Source organism: Pelobates fuscus, chromosome 5 (assembly GCF_036172605.1).
Source record: "Pelobates fuscus isolate aPelFus1 chromosome 5, aPelFus1.pri, whole genome shotgun sequence".
Lineage (NCBI taxonomy): Eukaryota > Metazoa > Chordata > Amphibia > Anura > Pelobatidae > Pelobates > Pelobates fuscus.
In genome coordinates, this window is record NC_086321.1 from 316519995 (window position 1) to 316528873 (window position 8879).

Below are 8879 nucleotides of genomic sequence, written 5' to 3' on the forward strand. Positions count from 1 at the left end.
GTACCCTTCCTTCATGTTGGCTTATAATACGGTAGTGGGTTGTTGATTAGTACGATCTCTATTACTGCGTCATGTTTGACACAAAATTATTGCCAACGTATTCCTTTCGAGTATGATTAGGGTGGTTTTGCTTTGTGCAAATTCTCAATATTTTACAACTTTAATGATGTTTCATTAATGGACGAACTGTAAAAAACGCTTAATAGACCTTGTTGGAATGCTAACTACAAATCAGCTGGATAATACAGTGCAGGCACACACTTCATTCTGTTACGTTATTTATTAAAAGGGTCCTGTTACTTTTCTGAAAATTACACCATTGAATAAAACCTTTTAAATCACTTACTGCTTGTTTTAAAAGAACACTAAGGGTTGACTCCAGCCCCTTAGCAATTTTATCTCTATGACTTTTTTATGGGAACTGGAGTTAAATGTTTGTGTTTTTTTTTGAATGGCGTAACCCCAAATTTCTCCACATAGTTACGCATCATCTCTACCTCATGTTTCCTCCCTTGGCGCCATACAGTACAGGAATATTTACCTTTGTTGGCAGGTACAGGACTGAACATAATTTGTCACTCGTGTACTATAACTGGCTGGCTATTGTAAATAATAGTGCATATTTTTCTTTAGTGGGCAGCCAGTGGTAAGCAGAGTGTGTCAGCTGGTGCTCTCAGACAATCTTCTGTAGCCCATACTGCACTTCTCTGCTCAGTCTGGCGGCTGAACATAAAATGGAGAAAATAATGTTAAAAAATGTAGAAATGTTAAAAAATGTAAAAATGTTTGTGCCACCAGAGAAGAGAATCCTTTTAATGCCATATTTGACCAGGCATTAAGCAACTACCTATTTTTGCTAGTTGAGTTTCAACTGTAATAAAGCGGCTCGATCACAAAAAATAAACACTGACCATTTCATAAAGACTAAATCTAATACATTTCAAAAAGGCTGTGTTGGCATTTCATTGGAATTCCAATGCAGTTAAAAGATATGTCAAAGTAGGGATTTGGGAAATTTACACTTTTATAAATTAACCTTGTAACATCCCCCTTCTGTCAATTAGACAACTGGTCCTATTACTTCCTTCTAGATTAACTCAATGGATATAAACTTGAGGCAGGCAGTTTCCCAGAAGGTAAGGGCTTGCAAAAGCTGCAGACAAATATCTGCAGCTTTTGCCAGATGTTTGACATCTATCCCCAGTGACTTGAATTCATGCATGGTTTTTATTGGAATATATCTACTAAATAGCAATATTTATTTTGTATTTGGGAACTGGAGTTCCCCTTTAACTTTTTATATATATATATTGCATTATATGAAGAAATAGCAGAAGTATAGATCAGGGTGTTGTAATGGGATCTGCTTGGGTTTTGTGAAGGCATTTGCCAACCGTTCCATTCAAAAGGTTACTATTAACTTGAAATCATTGTTTTGATGTACCTTTTTTTTTTTTTGGTTAGGACATTAACTTAAATGTCAAAATGGGCAAAAGTGGTAAGTGGAGTGCCTCAAAGTTCTGTCCTGGGTCCATTTCCCTTTAAATTGTTTATAAATTATCTTGAAGTGGGCATTGAAAGTAATGTCACGGTTTGCAGATGACACAAACAAGGTGGGATAATAGAGGCTGAACACTATGTATAACATGTCTACAGAGGGATTTATATATAAAAAAAATGGGAGAGGGGGAAGGAAACTTACCGTATATACTCGAGTATAAGCTGAGGCCCCTAATTTTACCCCAAAAAACTGGGAAAACTTATTGACTCGAGTATAAGACTAGGGTGGGAAATGCAGCAGCTACTGGTAAATTTCTAAATAAAATTAGATCCTAAAAAAATTACATTAATTGAATATTTATTTACAGTGTGTGTATATAATGAATGCAGTGTGTGTGTGTGTGTTGCAGAGCCTTGGTGGGGGGTGGGCAATTTTATTATTTTAATTATTTTTTATTGTAATTTTTTTTTATTAATATTTTATTATTATGTATATTTTTTTTTTCGTCCCCCCTCCCTGCTTGATACATGGCAGGGAGGGGGGCTCTCACTCCCTGGTGGTCCAGTGGCATTGGCAGTTCAGTGGGGGGGGAAGGGGGCTGGCAGAGAGCACTTACCTCTCCTGCAGCTCCTGTCAGCTCCCTCCTCCTCCGCGCCGGTCCGGTCAGCTCCCTCTGCCAGCTCACACTGTAAGTCTCGCGGCCGCACTATGACCCCGCGGCTCTCGCGAGACTTACACTGGGAGCTGACAGAGGTGCTGAACGGACCGGCGTGGAGGAGGAGGGAGCTGGCAGGAGAGGCAAGTAAACGCACACAGCCCCCTGTCTGTATTATGGCAATGTAAATTGCCATAATACAGACAATTGACTCGAGTATAAGCCGAGTTGGGTTTTTTCAGCACAAAAAATGTGCTGAAAAACTCTGCTTATACTCGAGTATATACGGTATGTATTTAAAGTCACTGTCCTTGCTAAACCAACTTTTGCTCTAATAAAAGAGGTATTCTGTTTATACATTGTACTTGCAGTTTTGATAGCAATTGCATCGATTTGGAGAAAAACAGATTTAAATATTTTTGGGGGTTTTTTTTCTCCTCCCATCTGACTTTGAATTAGTTGTAAGACACTCAATGAATGCACTGTGGTTGCTATGGCAAATCTATAGCAGACACTACTGTTTTCAAGGGAGCACTCCTTTCAGATTATGGCTGTCAAGGAAGCACGCCTTTCAGATGCTGGCACGCTGCCAGGATGTTGGTGCCATGGAGGAGGTTTGCCCTGCTTGGGAAAGTGTCCAAAGTAGTGCAAATCACAGAAGACCTGAGAAGGCGCTTTGGTGGACAAAAGTGTAACACCCACCTCCGTAAGAAAATCTCAGAGGGACAGGTAAGATGTGGCAGTTTTCCTTTAAATGGGGTTATGGATAATATTAAAGGGACACTATAGGCACCAAAAGCGTTTTTGGTGTATAGATCTTGCCCCTGCTCAATTCTGTGCAATTTAGGAGTTAACTCACTTTTTGTGTGTGTGCGTGCTTATACAGCCCTTGCCACAACTCCACTGGCTGTGACTGATGCATCCTGCATTGGGGGAAAAAAAGGTTTCAATTTCAAATTGATGTTTACTTGCTTTAGACATTTGTAATATTCTGCGCTGTACATTGAACTTCAATTACACACAAGAGGGTCCTGCAGGGTCTAGAAAGCCATTAACAGAGCTAGGCATAATACATTCTAAATTAAACAGTATGCAATAAAGTTTAAACATTAGAGATCTCTTCGCAGGAAGTGTTAAGGAAGGCTGTTCAAGTCACGTGCAGGGAGGTGTGACTAGGGCTATATAAACAAAGTGGTTTAACTCTTTTATATGGCAGAGACTATAGGGGCTGCTTATATCTGTACATCAAAGCTGCTTCCTTAAACTAATATTGTTTTGGTGACTATCACTTTATATGGAAAGGACTTGGGAACATATAGAGATAACTAACTAGACCACTATGCAATGCTGATCTGCCATTACAAAGGCTAGTAATGTGCTGTCATAGAAAGTGGTATTGATTCACATAATCCAAATTCAATTTTGTCTCATAAATTATTAGAAAGATCCCACCTTGGATATGAAGTACAATTGTGGGCACTGATTTTAAAGAGATATTGCTTAACTTGAAAACGTGCATAGGTGAGCTACAAAATTAAGAAGGGGAATGGAAAACCTTAGTTATGAAGAATGGCTAGAAAAACCTTTGTCTCAGTGGGGATATGATAGCACTATACAAATGTGTGGTCAGTGCAAACTGCTATGTACTAACTTTAGCTGGAATATACAACATGCGAGGTCATCCATTGAGAGGAATGTGTTCTTTACCGTAAGAAGAAAGATCTGAAATTCTCTACCCAAAAAGGTTGGTCTTCAGATGTTTTCAAAACCGGACTGGAAGTCCATCCTGCCCCCAAAATAAATAAAATAGAAAATACAAGTAAATAATTAATAAATGTGTGCAGGTTTTTAAAAAACAAACAAAAAAAAAAACACAAAAACATTTTTTTGGATAAATCTGAAATCTACCCTAGAGTAAAGGATTGTGTGGTTTAATTGGCCATCTTTTTTTTTTTTTGCCTTCTTTCGGGTCAGCATAATAAGATGTTTTAAATGGTGCAATTGAGAGCTAATGGTGCAATTCACTGCTATTCAGTGAGAACTAAACATACCCCATAATATTTTCTGCCCAGTAGAAATTAGAGGCATATAGTTCAGCACTTAATTAGATTAGATCACTGCAGTTAGAATGAATTCTGTTAGGGTGGCATAGAATATCCTAACAATTGTGCCCTTCCAGATGCCTGGACATTTACCCTCCGCAGCAATCCCGATTGGTGAGGATTGCTTGACAACTGAGGACGCCATGAAAAGACATTACAAGCATATTGGTTCTATATTTGACCCTGTAACATTCCAATACCGCATAAACAAAATTTACATGCCGGTATATATGAGGTTAGCTTGAAATCCATCCAATTAGAGTGCTGTGTCATTTTACACAGCGTGGGAAAGTTCTTTGGAATTTTCCCACACTTTGTAATTTGACTCATAACACTGGTTACTTAATTCACCCATCAATCATAGTGTTATGAGTCAAATTACAAAGCGTGGGAAAATTCCAAAGAACTTTACCACGCTGTGTAAAATGAAACAGAGCACTCTGGTGCATTTCAAGCCAACCAATCAGAGTGCTGTGACAGGTAAAAGTAGAGACTTACCTGTCAGTCTCTTAATTTACCTGTCAGAGCACTCCGATTGGATGGCTTAAACCCACCAATCAGAGATCTCTGAGCCTAATTGCAGGGCGGGGCAAGGCTTTATAAGCCTTCTGCCGCCATGCAGAGCTCAGTCTGCGCGGAGCCCTCCATGGGTGAAGAAGGATTTTTTTTTTTTTTTTTTTTTTAAGTACGTCGGTTATTCAGGATTTTTATTTGCCCTTTTTTGGGGGCTGAAAAAAGATTTTAGAAGAAAGAAGACATCAAAGGGTAAGTCATTTATTTATTTATTTTTACAGGTATTTAGACCTGTTAGGATGAGGGGGTTGCGTAGGGGCAATTTCTTTGGGGGGAGGGGGGTGACTAGGGGTTTGGGGACCCCTAGTCACCTGGGGGGGCAATTTTTATTTATGGCCCCCACCCACCGCTCAGGGGTGGGAGCCGGGGGGAGAGGACAGTAGTTCTCCCCCCTATTGTTATTTAGGGGCCCCACCCACCGCGCAGGGTTGGGGACCGATGGGAAGACAGTAGGGTCCACCCCTATTTTTATTTAGGGCCCCCACCCACAGCACAGGGGTGGGGGCCGAACATTAGGTCCCCCCCACCCCCAAATTCTTATTTATGACCCCCAACCACTGCGCAGTGGTGGGGGCCGGGGGGGGAGGACAGTAGGTCGTCCCCCCCCTCCAAATTCTTATTTAGGGCCCCCACCCATCACAGGGGTGGGGGCAATAGTTTTTTTTTGTTTGTTTGTTTTTACAGTGAGCAGCCACTGGCCCTTTATAGATTAAAAACCTACTGTCCTTCCCCCCCCCTGCCCCCACCTCTGCGCGGTGGATGGGGGCAATAAATCACAATGGGGGAAGGACCTACTGTCCTCCCCCCACCCCTGCGTGGTGGGTGGGACCTACTGTCCGACCCCCACCCCTGCGCGGTGGGTGGGGGCCATAAATCACAATGGCGGGAGGACCTACTGTCCTCCCCCCCCCTCCCCGGCCCCTCAAAAATAATGAGGGGGGGGACCTACTGTCCTCCCCCCCCCCCCCCGGCCCCACAAAAATAATGAGGGGGGGGACCTACTGTCCTCCCCCCCTGGCCCCCACCCCTGAGCGGTGGGTGGGGGCCCTAAAAAAAAACAAGGGGGGACCTACTGTCTCCCCCCCCCCCAGCCTCCACCCCTGAGTGGTGGGTGGGGGCCCTAAATAAAAATTCCCCCCCCCCATCAAAGGTGACTAGGGGTCCCAAGCCCCTAGTCACCCACCCCCAAAAAAGCTACCCCCCTCACCCTAAAAAATAGTGAAGGGGGAATAAAATAACTAACCTGTAAAGAAAAATTCAAATTACCATTTGACGTCTTCTTTTTTCTAAAATCTTATTTTTTCAGCCCAAAAAAAGGCCAATTAAAAAGCTATAAGAACCAACGCAATTTAAAAAAATAAAATAAATCCATCTTCACCCATGGAGGGCTCCGCGCAGACTGAGCTCTGCAGGGCGGAGGAAGGCTTATAAAGCCTTGCCACGCCCTGCAATTAGGCTAAGAACACTCTGATTTGTCATTTTACACAGCGGGGGGAAATTCCAAAGAACTTTCCCACGCTGTGTAAAATGACACAGAGCACTCTGGTTAGATTCCAAGCCCACCAATCACAGTACTCTGTGTCATTTTACACAGCGTGGGAAAGTTCTTTGGAATTTTCCCACGCTGTGTAAAATGACAAAGAGAACTCCGATTGGTGGGCTTGGAATCTAACCAATTAGAGTGTTCTTAGCCTAATTGCAGGGCGTGGCAAGGCTTTATAAGCCTTCCCCACCCTGCAGAGCTCAGGAAGTAAAATGGGGGTAAGAGTAGGACAAGCGCCCTGAAAACAAATGTGGATAGGGATAAGCAAGTTATAAGAGCTTCCAAATCACACACAGAAGAGAAAATAGCACAGTCAGTAAAAAAAGGGGGACAAAACTTTTTTTAGATACATAAATGAGAAAAGAAAAGTAAAACAAGGGTTAGTTAGATTAAAAACAAAAGAAGGAAGGTATGTAGGAGAGGATAAAGGTCTAGCTGACTGCCTCAATGAATATTTTTGTTCGGTATTTACAGATGAAAATGAAGGAAAGGGACCTCAGTTAAGAAAAAGGATAAATGAGTCATTTATTACATGTGAGTTTACAGAGGAAGAGGTTCTATTTCAACTGTCAAAAGTAAAGACAAATAAGTCAATGGGACCTGATGGAATACACCCAAGGCTATTAAAAGAGCTTAGTGGTGTACTAGCAAAACCATTAACAGATTTATTTAACCAATTATCGATAACAGGAGTAGTCCCAGAAGATTGGAAGTTGGCAAATGTTGTGCCCATTCACAAGAAAGGTAATAAATAGGGAGGAGTCGGGCAACTATAGGACAGTAAGCGTTACTTCAGTAGTGGGGAAAGTGATGGAAACCATGTTACAGGATAGGATTGTTGAACATCTAAAAACACATGGATTTCAAGATCAGAGACAACATGGATTTACTTCAGGGAGATCATGCCAAACTAATCTGATTGATTTTTTTGATTGGGTAACTAAAATTATAGATCAGGGTGGTGCAGTAGACATTGCTTACCTAGATTTCAGTAAGGCTTTTGACACTGTTGCACATAGAAGGCTTATCAATAAACTGCAATCTTTGAGTTTGGATTCCAATATTGTTGAATGGGTAAGGCAGTGGCTGAGTGACAGGCAACAGAGGGTTGTAGTCAATGGAGTATATTCGAAGCTTGGGCTTGTCACCAGTGGGGTACCTCAGGGATCTGTACTTGGACCCATTCTCTTTAATATTTATATTAGTGATATTGCAGAAGGTCTTGATGGTAAGGTATGTCTTTTTGCTGATGATACTAAGATATGTAACAGGGTTGATGTTCCAGGAGGGATAAGCCAAATGACTAATGATTTAAACTAGAAAAATGGTCAGAGTTGTGGCAAATGACATTTTAATGTAGATGAGTGCAAGGTAATGCATCTTGGACGTAAAAACCCAAAGGCAGAGTACAGAATATTTGATAGAGTCCTAACCTCAACATCTGAGGAAAGGGATTTAGGGGTGATTATTTCTGATGACTTAAAGGTAGGCAGACAATGTAATAGAGCAGCAGAAAATGCTAGCAGAATGCTTGGTTGTATAGGGAGAGGTATTAGCAGTAGAAAGAGGGAAGTGCTCATGCCATTGTACAGAACACTGGTGAGACCTCATTTGGAGTATTGTACGCAGTACTGGAGACCGTATCTTCAGAAGGATATTGATACCTTAGAGAGAGTTCAGAGAAGGGCTACTAAACTGGTTCATGGATTGCAGGATAAAACTTACCAGGAAAGGTTAAAGGATCTTAACATGTATAGCTTGGAGGAAAGACGAGACAGAGGGGATATGATAGAAACATTTAAATACATAAAGGGAATCAACACCGTAAAGGAGGAGACTATATTTTAAAGAAGAAAAACTACCACAACAAGAGGACATATTCTTAAATTAGAGGGACAAAGGTTTAAAAATAATATCCGGAAGTATTACTTTACTGAGTGGGTAGTGGATGCATGGAATAGCCTTTCAGCTGAAGTGGTAGATGTTAACATAGTAAAGGAGTTTAAGCATGCGTGGGATAGGCATAAGGCTATCCTAACTATAAGATAAGGCCAGGGACTAATGAAAGTATTTAGAAAATTGGGCAGATTAGATGGGCCGAATGGTTCTTATCTGCCGTCACATTCTATGTTTTCTATGTCTATGTTTCTATGTTTTCTATGATTTTCAGTTTTCGTACCAATGGACTAGATGCCTTTCAGACTTAGGCACCTTCAGTTTTAAACAGATTTTGTTAGATATAAATTGTGACAAACTAAGCTGTCATATTTACACTTTGATTCAGATAATCTAGCTCAACATAGTGTTTCTAAGTGGAACATAGAGATCATATGAACTAATTGGATAGTATGTATTCTAGTGCCTTAAAGCTTCTACCTATAAGAGTATGGCTCAAATGTTATAAAACTGTAAATTGTCTATTTATTCATGGCAATGTACTGCTCTTGAAATAATTGTTCTCTTGCGATTTGTTAATCTGATTTTAAACAACAGGTTCATTCCTTC